The following is a 15,359-nucleotide window of genomic DNA, read 5'->3' as shown; positions in this document are numbered from 1 at the left end:
ATGACTGTCCCCAATTGAGCTCAGAAGCTCAATGTCTATCATGACCTCTCTTTTAGAATGTCCAAGAGCAAGCAAACTATTCCTCCAGGAGAGGGCGCCAACAGACTACTAAAGAGATCATCATTACTCAAAGAAAACCCCAAAAACCAATGCATGATAGGAATAAACAGGTAACTTTCTTTGGAGTGGAAGCGGAGAGATCGCACCAGATGCCAATTCTAGATGTTATCACACCTGTGGTCACTGCAGCAGCAGGTGAATCCACTTTGTCCAAAAGGGATCTATTCCATTCAATTGCAAATGATCTAGATAAGACAGAGAACTGCAGCACGGGGACATAGCCGAGTTGGTCAGGTTGAGTGGTGATGAGTTTGCTATTTGGATGAATAAAGAAAGTCAAAAGTGTGAAAGATAAAAAACAAAAGGAGGAAGTGTGAAAAGTGAATGGGCCAAATTGAGGTGCATATGAAGACGTATGCTTTCTTCCAATTCATTAAATCGGGCTAATATGAATCAGGTGAATTGAGTTCTGCTTTTGGAAACTGGGTTAAGAAGGGGTGCACCGTTCCTGGAGGTACTGCAATACCAGGTCAATGCGTGGAGTGGACAGAGCAAGCTCTTTTTCCATCTCCCTGTTCTAAAAATCCATTTAATATATGGTCCCCAGATAGGGGACGTATCAGATATTAAACTGATAAGAACAGATTTTTTGATTTAATGAAGCTTTCCAAAGCACCACAAAAAATGCATGACCGAAGTCACACCAAAAACAGTGCAAAGGCTAGGATTCGTGTGGACCCCACCGTGAGGAGAGGGTCCCCAAAAATCAACCCCGTCCCTCCGAGCCAGAAGGCCACAGCAAGGGTCAGGGATCTTCGGTGCTCCCCCAAGCCGAAGCCTGGTTGAGCCTTGTCGTTGCTCCCAGCGTCCACCCAGGCATCTTACCCAAGTGGAGTAGAGAGCTACTAGTTGTTGGTTTCGCAGCCGAAACTGCCCGGACCGTCAACCGGTGTTGGTTTCTCAGCCCAAGGCTAACCGGACCTCCAACCGGGTGTTGGTTTCTCAGCCGAAGCTGACCCAGACCTCCAACCGGGTGTTGGTTTCTCAGCCGAAGCTGACCCAGACCTCCAACCGGGTGTTAGTTTCTCAGCCCAAAGCTGACCAGACCTCCGACCGGGATTATAAAAATTTCCCTTCCTAGCCAGAAGGCCGGGATAGGGTAATATGCTCAAAAAGTATGAAAAGGCAAGGTACGGTGTGCTACAGAGCCCAAGGCTTGCCGGGGTCCCAAGCCAGCAAGCTCAGACTCACTCCAGGGTCGTCAGTCCTGGGGCACGTTGTACCATAGCCCCCCACCCTTACTCAGTCTAATAGCCTCGATCCTGGTAGGGCCATGTTTTCCTCTAGATGAATATACTATCCACCCAGAGTACTAGCAAGCGCAACCTTCCAGTGTGCATTATATCATTGTACTAAGGTGGCCTGGAGCTTAAACCACCTCTTCGAACAACACTACACTTGATCTTAGCCAAAAGGCCGAGAAGCGATAACCAGAATTGGTTTGGGCCTCGAGTGGCACCCTGGCCTATGCCGGACACATCTTAGGGAGAGAGAGCGAGAGGGAGACAAACCCACGCCTACACAAGACATTTTGTCACCCAAGCCAACCCTTGAAAAGGCTGCTTTGCAGAGCCAAAACAAGAAGAATGGTGCGTTTTGCAGCCGCCGCCCACTGCAATGAATCTGAATAACTCCTCCTTTAGGGCGCAAGCAACTCCCCTCCCCCTTGCAGTCTTTCCAATTCACGATACAAAAAGACGGACAGGACAGGTTGCCTGACTTTCCGTCACTGCCACCCTTTGCCATCCTTACCCGTAGAAAGCCCTTTCATCATCCCCAAACCCTAATCTTTTCCCTTTCCTTCCCAGCCCCCAAACCCTGCCCTCTGTACCTTTCTCACCACCCGCTTCCCTTCTCCTGTCATCCCCCTACCACCCGGGAAAAAAAGAGATTGCCCCCTCCTTCCACTAGCCCACCCTCCCACCCAAAGAACAACTTCTTCTGCGCAGCTTGTTTTCTAGGCAGCAGCGCTATTGTGATGTCATCGGGGGGCATTGTGACAAGCCGCCAGTGTTCCGTCTCTTCATGTTGTGCACAGTTCAAACGGAAAATACATCAACAGGCAGACTACAGAAAAGCTTACTATCAAAGGTTAGAGGGGGGCTTTCTCAGAGGGCTTTTTACAGTTTTTCTATTCCCAATTAGCCGTTTAAGTGTACTTATTGAAAGTAGTAATTCTTTCATAGGCCGCCCTTTCTTAGTATTTGACGTTCCTTATATTGCGGTATGAGGCTTCGCAGTAGGTTGCAAACATTCATCACCCATGACTGTCCCCAATTGAGCTCAGAAGCTCAATGTCTATCATGACCTCTCTTTTAGAATGTCCAAGAGCAAGCAAACTATTCCTCCAGGAGAGGGCGCCAACAGACTACTAAAGAGATCATCATTACTCAAAGAAAACCCCAAAAACCAATGCATGATAGGAATAAACAGGTAACTTTCTTTGGAGTGGAAGCGGAGAGATCGCACCAGATGCCAATTCTAGATGTTATCACACCTGTGGTCACTGCAGCAGCAGGTGAATCCACTTTGTCCAAAAGGGATCTATTCCATTCAATTGCAAATGATCTAGATAAGACAGAGAACTGCAGCACGGGGACATAGCCGAGTTGGTCAGGTTGAGTGGTGATGAGTTTGCTATTTGGATGAATAAAGAAAGTCAAAAGTGTGAAAGATAAAAAACAAAAGGAGGAAGTGTGAAAAGTGAATGGGCCAAATTGAGGTGCATATGAAGACGTATGCTTTCTTCCAATTCATTAAATCGGGCTAATATGAATCAGGTGAATTGAGTTCTGCTTTTGGAAACTGGGTTAAGAAGGGGTGCACCGTTCCTGGAGGTACTGCAATACCAGGTCAATGCGTGGAGTGGACAGAGCAAGCTCTTTTTCCATCTCCCTGTTCTAAAAATCCATTTAATATATGGTCCCCAGATAGGGGACGTATCAGATATTAAACTGATAAGAACAGATTTTTGATTTAATGAAGCTTTCCAAAGCACCGCAAAAAATGCATGACCGAAGTCACACCAAAAACAGTGCAAAGGTTAGGATTCGTGTGGACCCCTCCGTGAGGAGAGGGTCCCCAAAAATCAACCCCGTCCCTCCGAGCCAGAAGGCCACAGCAAGGGTCAGGGATCTTCGGTGCTCCCCCAAGCCGAAGCCTGGTTGAGCCTTGTCGTTGCTCCCAGCGTCCACCCAGGCATCTTACCCAAGTGGAGTAGAGAGCTACTAGTTGTTGGTTTCGCAGCCGAAACTGCCCGGACCGTCAACCGGTGTTGGTTTCTCAGCCCAAGGCTAACCGGACCTCCAACCGGGTGTTGGTTTCTCAGCCGAAGCTGACCCGGACCTCCAACCGGGTGTTGGTTTCTCAGCCGAAGCTGACCCAGACCTCCAACCGGGTGTTGGTTTCTCAGCCGAAGCTGACCCGGACCTCCAACCGGGTGTTGGTTTCTCAGCCCAAAGCTGAACGGACCTCCGACCATGATTATAAAAATTTCCCTTCCTAGCCAGAAGGCCGGGATAGAGCAATATGCTCAGAAAGTATGAAAGGGCAAGGTACGGTGTGCTACAGAGCCCAAGGCTCGCCGGGGTCCCAAGCCAACAAGCTCAGACTCACTCCAGGGTCGTCAGTCCTGGGGCACATTGCACCATAGCCCCCACACTTACTCAGTCTAATAGCCTCGATCCTGGTAGGGCCATGTTTTCCTCTAGATGAATATACTATACATCAAGAGTACTAGCAAGCGCAACCTTCCAGTGTGCATTGCATCTGCCGAGCCTCACAGATACTACACTTGATCTTAGCCAAAAGGCCGAGAAGCGATAACCAGAATTGGTTTGGGCCTCGAGTGGCACCCTGGCCTATGCCGGACACATCTTAGGGAGAGAGAGCGAGAGGGAGACAAACCCACGCCTACACAAGACATTTTGTCACCCAAGCCAACCCTTGAAATGGCTGCTTTGCAGAGCCAAAACAAGAAGAATGGTGCGTTTTGCAGCCGCCGCCCACTGCAATGAATCTGAATAACTCCTCCTTTAGGGCGCAAGCAACTCCCCTCCCCCTTGCAGTCTTTCCAATTCACGATACAAAAAGACGGACAGGACAGGTTGCCTGACTTTCCGTCACTGCCACCCTTTGCCATCCTTACCCGTAGAAAGCCCTTTCATCATCCCCAAACCCTAATCTTTTCCCTTTCCTTCCCAGCCCCCAAACCCTGCCCTCTGTACCTTTCTCACCACCCGCTTCCCTTCTCCTGTCATCCCCCTACCACCCGGGAAAAAAAGAGATTGCCCCCTCCTTCCACTAGCCCACCCTCCCACCCAAAGAACAACTTCTTCTGCGCAGCTTGTTTTCTAGGCAGCAGCGCTATTGTGATGTCATCGGGGGGCATTGTGACAAGCCGCCAGTGTTCCGTCTCTTCATGTTGTGCACAGTTCAAACGGAAAATACATCAACAGGCAGACTACAGAAAAGCTTACTATCAAAGGTTAGAGGGGGGCTTTCTCAGAGGGCTTTTTACAGTTTTTCTATTCCCAATTAGCCGTTTAAGTGTACTTATTGAAAGTAGTAATTCTTTCATAGGCCGCCCTTTCTTAGTATTTGACGTTCCTTATATTGCGGTATGAGGCTTCGCAGTAGGTTGCAAACATTCATCACCCATGACTGTCCCCAATTGAGCTCAGAAGCTCAATGTCTATCATGACCTCTCTTTTAGAATGTCCAAGAGCAAGCAAACTATTCCTCCAGGAGAGGGCGCCAACAGACTACTAAAGAGATCATCATTACTCAAAGAAAACCCCAAAAACCAATGCATGATAGGAATAAACAGGTAACTTTCTTTGGAGTGGAAGCGGAGAGATCGCACCAGATGCCAATTCTAGATGTTATCACACCTGTGGTCACTGCAGCAGCAGGTGAATCCACTTTGTCCAAAAGGGATCTATTCCATTCAATTGCAAATGATCTAGATAAGACAGAGAACTGCAGCACGGGGACATAGCCGAGTTGGTCAGGTTGAGTGGTGATGAGTTTGCTATTTGGATGAATAAAGAAAGTCAAAAGTGTGAAAGATAAAAAACAAAAGGAGGAAGTGTGAAAAGTGAATGGGCCAAATTGAGGTGCATATGAAGACGTATGCTTTCTTCCAATTCATTAAATCGGGCTAATATGAATCAGGTGAATTGAGTTCTGCTTTTGGAAACTGGGTTAAGAAGGGGTGCACCGTTCCTGGAGGTACTGCAATACCAGGTCAATGCGTGGAGTGGACAGAGCAAGCTCTTTTTCCATCTCCCTGTTCTAAAAATCCATTTAATATATGGTCCCCAGATAGGGGACGTATCAGATATTAAACTGATAAGAACAGATACTACACTTGATCTTAGCCAAAAGGCCGAGAAGCGATAACCAGAATTGGTTTGGGCCTCGAGTGGCACCCTGGCCTATGCCGGACACATCTTAGGGAGAGAGAGCGAGAGGGAGACAAACCCACGCCTACACAAGACATTTTGTCACCCAAGCCAACCCTTGAAAAGGCTGCTTTGCAGAGCCAAAACAAGAAGAATGGTGCGTTTTGCAGCCGCCGCCCACTGCAATGAATCTGAATAACTCCTCCTTTAGGGCGCAAGCAACTCCCCTCCCCCTTGCAGTCTTTCCAATTCACGATACAAAAAGACGGACAGGACAGGTTGCCTGACTTTCCGTCACTGCCACCCTTTGCCATCCTTACCCGTAGAAAGCCCTTTCATCATCCCCAAACCCTAATCTTTTCCCTTTCCTTCCCAGCCCCCAAACCCTGCCCTCTGTACCTTTCTCACCACCCGCTTCCCTTCTCCTGTCATCCCCCTACCACCCGGGAAAAAAAGAGATTGCCCCCTCCTTCCACTAGCCCACCCTCCCACCCAAAGAACAACTTCTTCTGCGCAGCTTGTTTTCTAGGCAGCAGCGCTATTGTGATGTCATCGGGGGGCATTGTGACAAGCCGCCAGTGTTCCGTCTCTTCATGTTGTGCACAGTTCAAACGGAAAATACATCAACAGGCAGACTACAGAAAAGCTTACTATCAAAGGTTAGAGGGGGGCTTTCTCAGAGGGCTTTTTACAGTTTTTCTATTCCCAATTAGCCGTTTAAGTGTACTTATTGAAAGTAGTAATTCTTTCATAGGCCGCCCTTTCTTAGTATTTGACGTTCCTTATATTGCGGTATGAGGCTTCGCAGTAGGTTGCAAACATTCATCACCCATGACTGTCCCCAATTGAGCTCAGAAGCTCAATGTCTATCATGACCTCTCTTTTAGAATGTCCAAGAGCAAGCAAACTATTCCTCCAGGAGAGGGCGCCAACAGACTACTAAAGAGATCATCATTACTCAAAGAAAACCCCAAAAACCAATGCATGATAGGAATAAACAGGTAACTTTCTTTGGAGTGGAAGCGGAGAGATCGCACCAGATGCCAATTCTAGATGTTATCACACCTGTGGTCACTGCAGCAGCAGGTGAATCCACTTTGTCCAAAAGGGATCTATTCCATTCAATTGCAAATGATCTAGATAAGACAGAGAACTGCAGCACGGGGACATAGCCGAGTTGGTCAGGTTGAGTGGTGATGAGTTTGCTATTTGGATGAATAAAGAAAGTCAAAAGTGTGAAAGATAAAAAACAAAAGGAGGAAGTGTGAAAAGTGAATGGGCCAAATTGAGGTGCATATGAAGACGTATGCTTTCTTCCAATTCATTAAATCGGGCTAATATGAATCAGGTGAATTGAGTTCTGCTTTTGGAAACTGGGTTAAGAAGGGGTGCACCGTTCCTGGAGGTACTGCAATACCAGGTCAATGCGTGGAGTGGACAGAGCAAGCTCTTTTTCCATCTCCCTGTTCTAAAAATCCATTTAATATATGGTCCCCAGATAGGGGACGTATCAGATATTAAACTGATAAGAACAGATACTACACTTGATCTTAGCCAAAAGGCCGAGAAGCGATAACCAGAATTGGTTTGGGCCTCGAGTGGCACCCTGGCCTATGCCGGACACATCTTAGGGAGAGAGAGCGAGAGGGAGACAAACCCACGCCTACACAAGACATTTTGTCACCCAAGCCAACCCTTGAAAAGGCTGCTTTGCAGAGCCAAAACAAGAAGAATGGTGCGTTTTGCAGCCGCCGCCCACTGCAATGAATCTGAATAACTCCTCCTTTAGGGCGCAAGCAACTCCCCTCCCCCTTGCAGTCTTTCCAATTCACGATACAAAAAGACGGACAGGACAGGTTGCCTGACTTTCCGTCACTGCCACCCTTTGCCATCCTTACCCGTAGAAAGCCCTTTCATCATCCCCAAACCCTAATCTTTTCCCTTTCCTTCCCAGCCCCCAAACCCTGCCCTCTGTACCTTTCTCACCACCCGCTTCCCTTCTCCTGTCATCCCCCTACCACCCGGGAAAAAAAGAGATTGCCCCCTCCTTCCACTAGCCCACCCTCCCACCCAAAGAACAACTTCTTCTGCGCAGCTTGTTTTCTAGGCAGCAGCGCTATTGTGATGTCATCGGGGGGCATTGTGACAAGCCGCCAGTGTTCCGTCTCTTCATGTTGTGCACAGTTCAAACGGAAAATACATCAACAGGCAGACTACAGAAAAGCTTACTATCAAAGGTTAGAGGGGGGCTTTCTCAGAGGGCTTTTTACAGTTTTTCTATTCCCAATTAGCCGTTTAAGTGTACTTATTGAAAGTAGTAATTCTTTCATAGGCCGCCCTTTCTTAGTATTTGACGTTCCTTATATTGCGGTATGAGGCTTCGCAGTAGGTTGCAAACATTCATCACCCATGACTGTCCCCAATTGAGCTCAGAAGCTCAATGTCTATCATGACCTCTCTTTTAGAATGTCCAAGAGCAAGCAAACTATTCCTCCAGGAGAGGGCGCCAACAGACTACTAAAGAGATCATCATTACTCAAAGAAAACCCCAAAAACCAATGCATGATAGGAATAAACAGGTAACTTTCTTTGGAGTGGAAGCGGAGAGATCGCACCAGATGCCAATTCTAGATGTTATCACACCTGTGGTCACTGCAGCAGCAGGTGAATCCACTTTGTCCAAAAGGGATCTATTCCATTCAATTGCAAATGATCTAGATAAGACAGAGAACTGCAGCACGGGGACATAGCCGAGTTGGTCAGGTTGAGTGGTGATGAGTTTGCTATTTGGATGAATAAAGAAAGTCAAAAGTGTGAAAGATAAAAAACAAAAGGAGGAAGTGTGAAAAGTGAATGGGCCAAATTGAGGTGCATATGAAGACGTATGCTTTCTTCCAATTCATTAAATCGGGCTAATATGAATCAGGTGAATTGAGTTCTGCTTTTGGAAACTGGGTTAAGAAGGGGTGCACCGTTCCTGGAGGTACTGCAATACCAGGTCAATGCGTGGAGTGGACAGAGCAAGCTCTTTTTCCATCTCCCTGTTCTAAAAATCCATTTAATATATGGTCCCCAGATAGGGGACGTATCAGATATTAAACTGATAAGAACAGATACTACACTTGATCTTAGCCAAAAGGCCGAGAAGCGATAACCAGAATTGGTTTGGGCCTCGAGTGGCACCCTGGCCTATGCCGGACACATCTTAGGGAGAGAGAGCGAGAGGGAGACAAACCCACGCCTACACAAGACATTTTGTCACCCAAGCCAACCCTTGAAAAGGCTGCTTTGCAGAGCCAAAACAAGAAGAATGGTGCGTTTTGCAGCCGCCGCCCACTGCAATGAATCTGAATAACTCCTCCTTTAGGGCGCAAGCAACTCCCCTCCCCCTTGCAGTCTTTCCAATTCACGATACAAAAAGACGGACAGGACAGGTTGCCTGACTTTCCGTCACTGCCACCCTTTGCCATCCTTACCCGTAGAAAGCCCTTTCATCATCCCCAAACCCTAATCTTTTCCCTTTCCTTCCCAGCCCCCAAACCCTGCCCTCTGTACCTTTCTCACCACCCGCTTCCCTTCTCCTGTCATCCCCCTACCACCCGGGAAAAAAAGAGATTGCCCCCTCCTTCCACTAGCCCACCCTCCCACCCAAAGAACAACTTCTTCTGCGCAGCTTGTTTTCTAGGCAGCAGCGCTATTGTGATGTCATCGGGGGGCATTGTGACAAGCCGCCAGTGTTCCGTCTCTTCATGTTGTGCACAGTTCAAACGGAAAATACATCAACAGGCAGACTACAGAAAAGCTTACTATCAAAGGTTAGAGGGGGGCTTTCTCAGAGGGCTTTTTACAGTTTTTCTATTCCCAATTAGCCGTTTAAGTGTACTTATTGAAAGTAGTAATTCTTTCATAGGCCGCCCTTTCTTAGTATTTGACGTTCCTTATATTGCGGTATGAGGCTTCGCAGTAGGTTGCAAACATTCATCACCCATGACTGTCCCCAATTGAGCTCAGAAGCTCAATGTCTATCATGACCTCTCTTTTAGAATGTCCAAGAGCAAGCAAACTATTCCTCCAGGAGAGGGCGCCAACAGACTACTAAAGAGATCATCATTACTCAAAGAAAACCCCAAAAACCAATGCATGATAGGAATAAACAGGTAACTTTCTTTGGAGTGGAAGCGGAGAGATCGCACCAGATGCCAATTCTAGATGTTATCACACCTGTGGTCACTGCAGCAGCAGGTGAATCCACTTTGTCCAAAAGGGATCTATTCCATTCAATTGCAAATGATCTAGATAAGACAGAGAACTGCAGCACGGGGACATAGCCGAGTTGGTCAGGTTGAGTGGTGATGAGTTTGCTATTTGGATGAATAAAGAAAGTCAAAAGTGTGAAAGATAAAAAACAAAAGGAGGAAGTGTGAAAAGTGAATGGGCCAAATTGAGGTGCATATGAAGACGTATGCTTTCTTCCAATTCATTAAATCGGGCTAATATGAATCAGGTGAATTGAGTTCTGCTTTTGGAAACTGGGTTAAGAAGGGGTGCACCGTTCCTGGAGGTACTGCAATACCAGGTCAATGCGTGGAGTGGACAGAGCAAGCTCTTTTTCCATCTCCCTGTTCTAAAAATCCATTTAATATATGGTCCCCAGATAGGGGACGTATCAGATATTAAACTGATAAGAACAGATACTACACTTGATCTTAGCCAAAAGGCCGAGAAGCGATAACCAGAATTGGTTTGGGCCTCGAGTGGCACCCTGGCCTATGCCGGACACATCTTAGGGAGAGAGAGCGAGAGGGAGACAAACCCACGCCTACACAAGACATTTTGTCACCCAAGCCAACCCTTGAAAAGGCTGCTTTGCAGAGCCAAAACAAGAAGAATGGTGCGTTTTGCAGCCGCCGCCCACTGCAATGAATCTGAATAACTCCTCCTTTAGGGCGCAAGCAACTCCCCTCCCCCTTGCAGTCTTTCCAATTCACGATACAAAAAGACGGACAGGACAGGTTGCCTGACTTTCCGTCACTGCCACCCTTTGCCATCCTTACCCGTAGAAAGCCCTTTCATCATCCCCAAACCCTAATCTTTTCCCTTTCCTTCCCAGCCCCCAAACCCTGCCCTCTGTACCTTTCTCACCACCCGCTTCCCTTCTCCTGTCATCCCCCTACCACCCGGGAAAAAAAGAGATTGCCCCCTCCTTCCACTAGCCCACCCTCCCACCCAAAGAACAACTTCTTCTGCGCAGCTTGTTTTCTAGGCAGCAGCGCTATTGTGATGTCATCGGGGGGCATTGTGACAAGCCGCCAGTGTTCCGTCTCTTCATGTTGTGCACAGTTCAAACGGAAAATACATCAACAGGCAGACTACAGAAAAGCTTACTATCAAAGGTTAGAGGGGGGCTTTCTCAGAGGGCTTTTTACAGTTTTTCTATTCCCAATTAGCCGTTTAAGTGTACTTATTGAAAGTAGTAATTCTTTCATAGGCCGCCCTTTCTTAGTATTTGACGTTCCTTATATTGCGGTATGAGGCTTCGCAGTAGGTTGCAAACATTCATCACCCATGACTGTCCCCAATTGAGCTCAGAAGCTCAATGTCTATCATGACCTCTCTTTTAGAATGTCCAAGAGCAAGCAAACTATTCCTCCAGGAGAGGGCGCCAACAGACTACTAAAGAGATCATCATTACTCAAAGAAAACCCCAAAAACCAATGCATGATAGGAATAAACAGGTAACTTTCTTTGGAGTGGAAGCGGAGAGATCGCACCAGATGCCAATTCTAGATGTTATCACACCTGTGGTCACTGCAGCAGCAGGTGAATCCACTTTGTCCAAAAGGGATCTATTCCATTCAATTGCAAATGATCTAGATAAGACAGAGAACTGCAGCACGGGGACATAGCCGAGTTGGTCAGGTTGAGTGGTGATGAGTTTGCTATTTGGATGAATAAAGAAAGTCAAAAGTGTGAAAGATAAAAAACAAAAGGAGGAAGTGTGAAAAGTGAATGGGCCAAATTGAGGTGCATATGAAGACGTATGCTTTCTTCCAATTCATTAAATCGGGCTAATATGAATCAGGTGAATTGAGTTCTGCTTTTGGAAACTGGGTTAAGAAGGGGTGCACCGTTCCTGGAGGTACTGCAATACCAGGTCAATGCGTGGAGTGGACAGAGCAAGCTCTTTTTCCATCTCCCTGTTCTAAAAATCCATTTAATATATGGTCCCCAGATAGGGGACGTATCAGATATTAAACTGATAAGAACAGATACTACACTTGATCTTAGCCAAAAGGCCGAGAAGCGATAACCAGAATTGGTTTGGGCCTCGAGTGGCACCCTGGCCTATGCCGGACACATCTTAGGGAGAGAGAGCGAGAGGGAGACAAACCCACGCCTACACAAGACATTTTGTCACCCAAGCCAACCCTTGAAAAGGCTGCTTTGCAGAGCCAAAACAAGAAGAATGGTGCGTTTTGCAGCCGCCGCCCACTGCAATGAATCTGAATAACTCCTCCTTTAGGGCGCAAGCAACTCCCCTCCCCCTTGCAGTCTTTCCAATTCACGATACAAAAAGACGGACAGGACAGGTTGCCTGACTTTCCGTCACTGCCACCCTTTGCCATCCTTACCCGTAGAAAGCCCTTTCATCATCCCCAAACCCTAATCTTTTCCCTTTCCTTCCCAGCCCCCAAACCCTGCCCTCTGTACCTTTCTCACCACCCGCTTCCCTTCTCCTGTCATCCCCCTACCACCCGGGAAAAAAAGAGATTGCCCCCTCCTTCCACTAGCCCACCCTCCCACCCAAAGAACAACTTCTTCTGCGCAGCTTGTTTTCTAGGCAGCAGCGCTATTGTGATGTCATCGGGGGGCATTGTGACAAGCCGCCAGTGTTCCGTCTCTTCATGTTGTGCACAGTTCAAACGGAAAATACATCAACAGGCAGACTACAGAAAAGCTTACTATCAAAGGTTAGAGGGGGGCTTTCTCAGAGGGCTTTTTACAGTTTTTCTATTCCCAATTAGCCGTTTAAGTGTACTTATTGAAAGTAGTAATTCTTTCATAGGCCGCCCTTTCTTAGTATTTGACGTTCCTTATATTGCGGTATGAGGCTTCGCAGTAGGTTGCAAACATTCATCACCCATGACTGTCCCCAATTGAGCTCAGAAGCTCAATGTCTATCATGACCTCTCTTTTAGAATGTCCAAGAGCAAGCAAACTATTCCTCCAGGAGAGGGCGCCAACAGACTACTAAAGAGATCATCATTACTCAAAGAAAACCCCAAAAACCAATGCATGATAGGAATAAACAGGTAACTTTCTTTGGAGTGGAAGCGGAGAGATCGCACCAGATGCCAATTCTAGATGTTATCACACCTGTGGTCACTGCAGCAGCAGGTGAATCCACTTTGTCCAAAAGGGATCTATTCCATTCAATTGCAAATGATCTAGATAAGACAGAGAACTGCAGCACGGGGACATAGCCGAGTTGGTCAGGTTGAGTGGTGATGAGTTTGCTATTTGGATGAATAAAGAAAGTCAAAAGTGTGAAAGATAAAAAACAAAAGGAGGAAGTGTGAAAAGTGAATGGGCCAAATTGAGGTGCATATGAAGACGTATGCTTTCTTCCAATTCATTAAATCGGGCTAATATGAATCAGGTGAATTGAGTTCTGCTTTTGGAAACTGGGTTAAGAAGGGGTGCACCGTTCCTGGAGGTACTGCAATACCAGGTCAATGCGTGGAGTGGACAGAGCAAGCTCTTTTTCCATCTCCCTGTTCTAAAAATCCATTTAATATATGGTCCCCAGATAGGGGACGTATCAGATATTAAACTGATAAGAACAGATACTACACTTGATCTTAGCCAAAAGGCCGAGAAGCGATAACCAGAATTGGTTTGGGCCTCGAGTGGCACCCTGGCCTATGCCGGACACATCTTAGGGAGAGAGAGCGAGAGGGAGACAAACCCACGCCTACACAAGACATTTTGTCACCCAAGCCAACCCTTGAAAAGGCTGCTTTGCAGAGCCAAAACAAGAAGAATGGTGCGTTTTGCAGCCGCCGCCCACTGCAATGAATCTGAATAACTCCTCCTTTAGGGCGCAAGCAACTCCCCTCCCCCTTGCAGTCTTTCCAATTCACGATACAAAAAGACGGACAGGACAGGTTGCCTGACTTTCCGTCACTGCCACCCTTTGCCATCCTTACCCGTAGAAAGCCCTTTCATCATCCCCAAACCCTAATCTTTTCCCTTTCCTTCCCAGCCCCCAAACCCTGCCCTCTGTACCTTTCTCACCACCCGCTTCCCTTCTCCTGTCATCCCCCTACCACCCGGGAAAAAAAGAGATTGCCCCCTCCTTCCACTAGCCCACCCTCCCACCCAAAGAACAACTTCTTCTGCGCAGCTTGTTTTCTAGGCAGCAGCGCTATTGTGATGTCATCGGGGGGCATTGTGACAAGCCGCCAGTGTTCCGTCTCTTCATGTTGTGCACAGTTCAAACGGAAAATACATCAACAGGCAGACTACAGAAAAGCTTACTATCAAAGGTTAGAGGGGGGCTTTCTCAGAGGGCTTTTTACAGTTTTTCTATTCCCAATTAGCCGTTTAAGTGTACTTATTGAAAGTAGTAATTCTTTCATAGGCCGCCCTTTCTTAGTATTTGACGTTCCTTATATTGCGGTATGAGGCTTCGCAGTAGGTTGCAAACATTCATCACCCATGACTGTCCCCAATTGAGCTCAGAAGCTCAATGTCTATCATGACCTCTCTTTTAGAATGTCCAAGAGCAAGCAAACTATTCCTCCAGGAGAGGGCGCCAACAGACTACTAAAGAGATCATCATTACTCAAAGAAAACCCCAAAAACCAATGCATGATAGGAATAAACAGGTAACTTTCTTTGGAGTGGAAGCGGAGAGATCGCACCAGATGCCAATTCTAGATGTTATCACACCTGTGGTCACTGCAGCAGCAGGTGAATCCACTTTGTCCAAAAGGGATCTATTCCATTCAATTGCAAATGATCTAGATAAGACAGAGAACTGCAGCACGGGGACATAGCCGAGTTGGTCAGGTTGAGTGGTGATGAGTTTGCTATTTGGATGAATAAAGAAAGTCAAAAGTGTGAAAGATAAAAAACAAAAGGAGGAAGTGTGAAAAGTGAATGGGCCAAATTGAGGTGCATATGAAGACGTATGCTTTCTTCCAATTCATTAAATCGGGCTAATATGAATCAGGTGAATTGAGTTCTGCTTTTGGAAACTGGGTTAAGAAGGGGTGCACCGTTCCTGGAGGTACTGCAATACCAGGTCAATGCGTGGAGTGGACAGAGCAAGCTCTTTTTCCATCTCCCTGTTCTAAAAATCCATTTAATATATGGTCCCCAGATAGGGGACGTATCAGATATTAAACTGATAAGAACAGATACTACACTTGATCTTAGCCAAAAGGCCGAGAAGCGATAACCAGAATTGGTTTGGGCCTCGAGTGGCACCCTGGCCTATGCCGGACACATCTTAGGGAGAGAGAGCGAGAGGGAGACAAACCCACGCCTACACAAGACATTTTGTCACCCAAGCCAACCCTTGAAAAGGCTGCTTTGCAGAGCCAAAACAAGAAGAATGGTGCGTTTTGCAGCCGCCGCCCACTGCAATGAATCTGAATAACTCCTCCTTTAGGGCGCAAGCAACTCCCCTCCCCCTTGCAGTCTTTCCAATTCACGATACAAAAAGACGGACAGGACAGGTTGCCTGACTTTCCGTCACTGCCACCCTTTGCCATCCTTACCCGTAGAAAGCCCTTTCATCATCCCCAAACCCTAATCTTTTCCCTT

General features: G+C 47.1%; 9 non-coding genes and 1 pseudogene across 9 annotated transcripts; all 10 read right to left on the bottom strand.

The window, feature by feature from the left end:
- Positions 1–552: 552 nt before the first annotated feature.
- On the bottom strand, positions 553–746 carry LOC142284864 (U2 spliceosomal RNA). The gene has a single exon (XR_012746321.1). It is a non-coding gene; the product is annotated as a U2 spliceosomal RNA (small nuclear RNA).
- A 2,189-nt stretch (positions 747–2,935) lies between these two features.
- Positions 2,936–3,128, bottom strand: LOC142284863 (U2 spliceosomal RNA). The gene has a single exon (XR_012746320.1). It is a non-coding gene; the product is annotated as a U2 spliceosomal RNA (small nuclear RNA).
- A 688-nt stretch (positions 3,129–3,816) lies between these two features.
- Positions 3,817–3,943, bottom strand: LOC142284878 (U2 spliceosomal RNA; annotated as a pseudogene).
- Positions 3,944–5,330: 1,387 nt separating this feature from the next.
- LOC142284823 (U2 spliceosomal RNA) lies at positions 5,331–5,521 on the bottom strand. Its single transcript, XR_012746283.1, has one exon. It is a non-coding gene; the product is annotated as a U2 spliceosomal RNA (small nuclear RNA).
- A 1,387-nt stretch (positions 5,522–6,908) lies between these two features.
- On the bottom strand, positions 6,909–7,099 carry LOC142284822 (U2 spliceosomal RNA). Its single transcript, XR_012746282.1, has one exon. It is a non-coding gene; the product is annotated as a U2 spliceosomal RNA (small nuclear RNA).
- A 1,387-nt stretch (positions 7,100–8,486) lies between these two features.
- LOC142284820 (U2 spliceosomal RNA) lies at positions 8,487–8,677 on the bottom strand. The gene has a single exon (XR_012746280.1). It is a non-coding gene; the product is annotated as a U2 spliceosomal RNA (small nuclear RNA).
- Positions 8,678–10,064: 1,387 nt separating this feature from the next.
- Positions 10,065–10,255, bottom strand: LOC142284819 (U2 spliceosomal RNA). Its single transcript, XR_012746279.1, has one exon. It is a non-coding gene; the product is annotated as a U2 spliceosomal RNA (small nuclear RNA).
- A 1,387-nt stretch (positions 10,256–11,642) lies between these two features.
- LOC142284818 (U2 spliceosomal RNA) lies at positions 11,643–11,833 on the bottom strand. Its single transcript, XR_012746278.1, has one exon. It is a non-coding gene; the product is annotated as a U2 spliceosomal RNA (small nuclear RNA).
- Positions 11,834–13,220: 1,387 nt separating this feature from the next.
- LOC142284817 (U2 spliceosomal RNA) lies at positions 13,221–13,411 on the bottom strand. The gene has a single exon (XR_012746277.1). It is a non-coding gene; the product is annotated as a U2 spliceosomal RNA (small nuclear RNA).
- Positions 13,412–14,798: 1,387 nt separating this feature from the next.
- Positions 14,799–14,989, bottom strand: LOC142284816 (U2 spliceosomal RNA). Its single transcript, XR_012746276.1, has one exon. It is a non-coding gene; the product is annotated as a U2 spliceosomal RNA (small nuclear RNA).
- Positions 14,990–15,359: the final 370 nt, after the last annotated feature.

This window comes from Anomaloglossus baeobatrachus, unplaced genomic scaffold (genome assembly GCF_048569485.1).
Source record: "Anomaloglossus baeobatrachus isolate aAnoBae1 unplaced genomic scaffold, aAnoBae1.hap1 Scaffold_583, whole genome shotgun sequence".
NCBI classification, from domain to species: domain Eukaryota; kingdom Metazoa; phylum Chordata; class Amphibia; order Anura; family Aromobatidae; genus Anomaloglossus; species Anomaloglossus baeobatrachus.
Note: the sequence above shows the minus strand (reverse complement) of the source record. Positions and strands in the feature narration are given on the sequence as shown.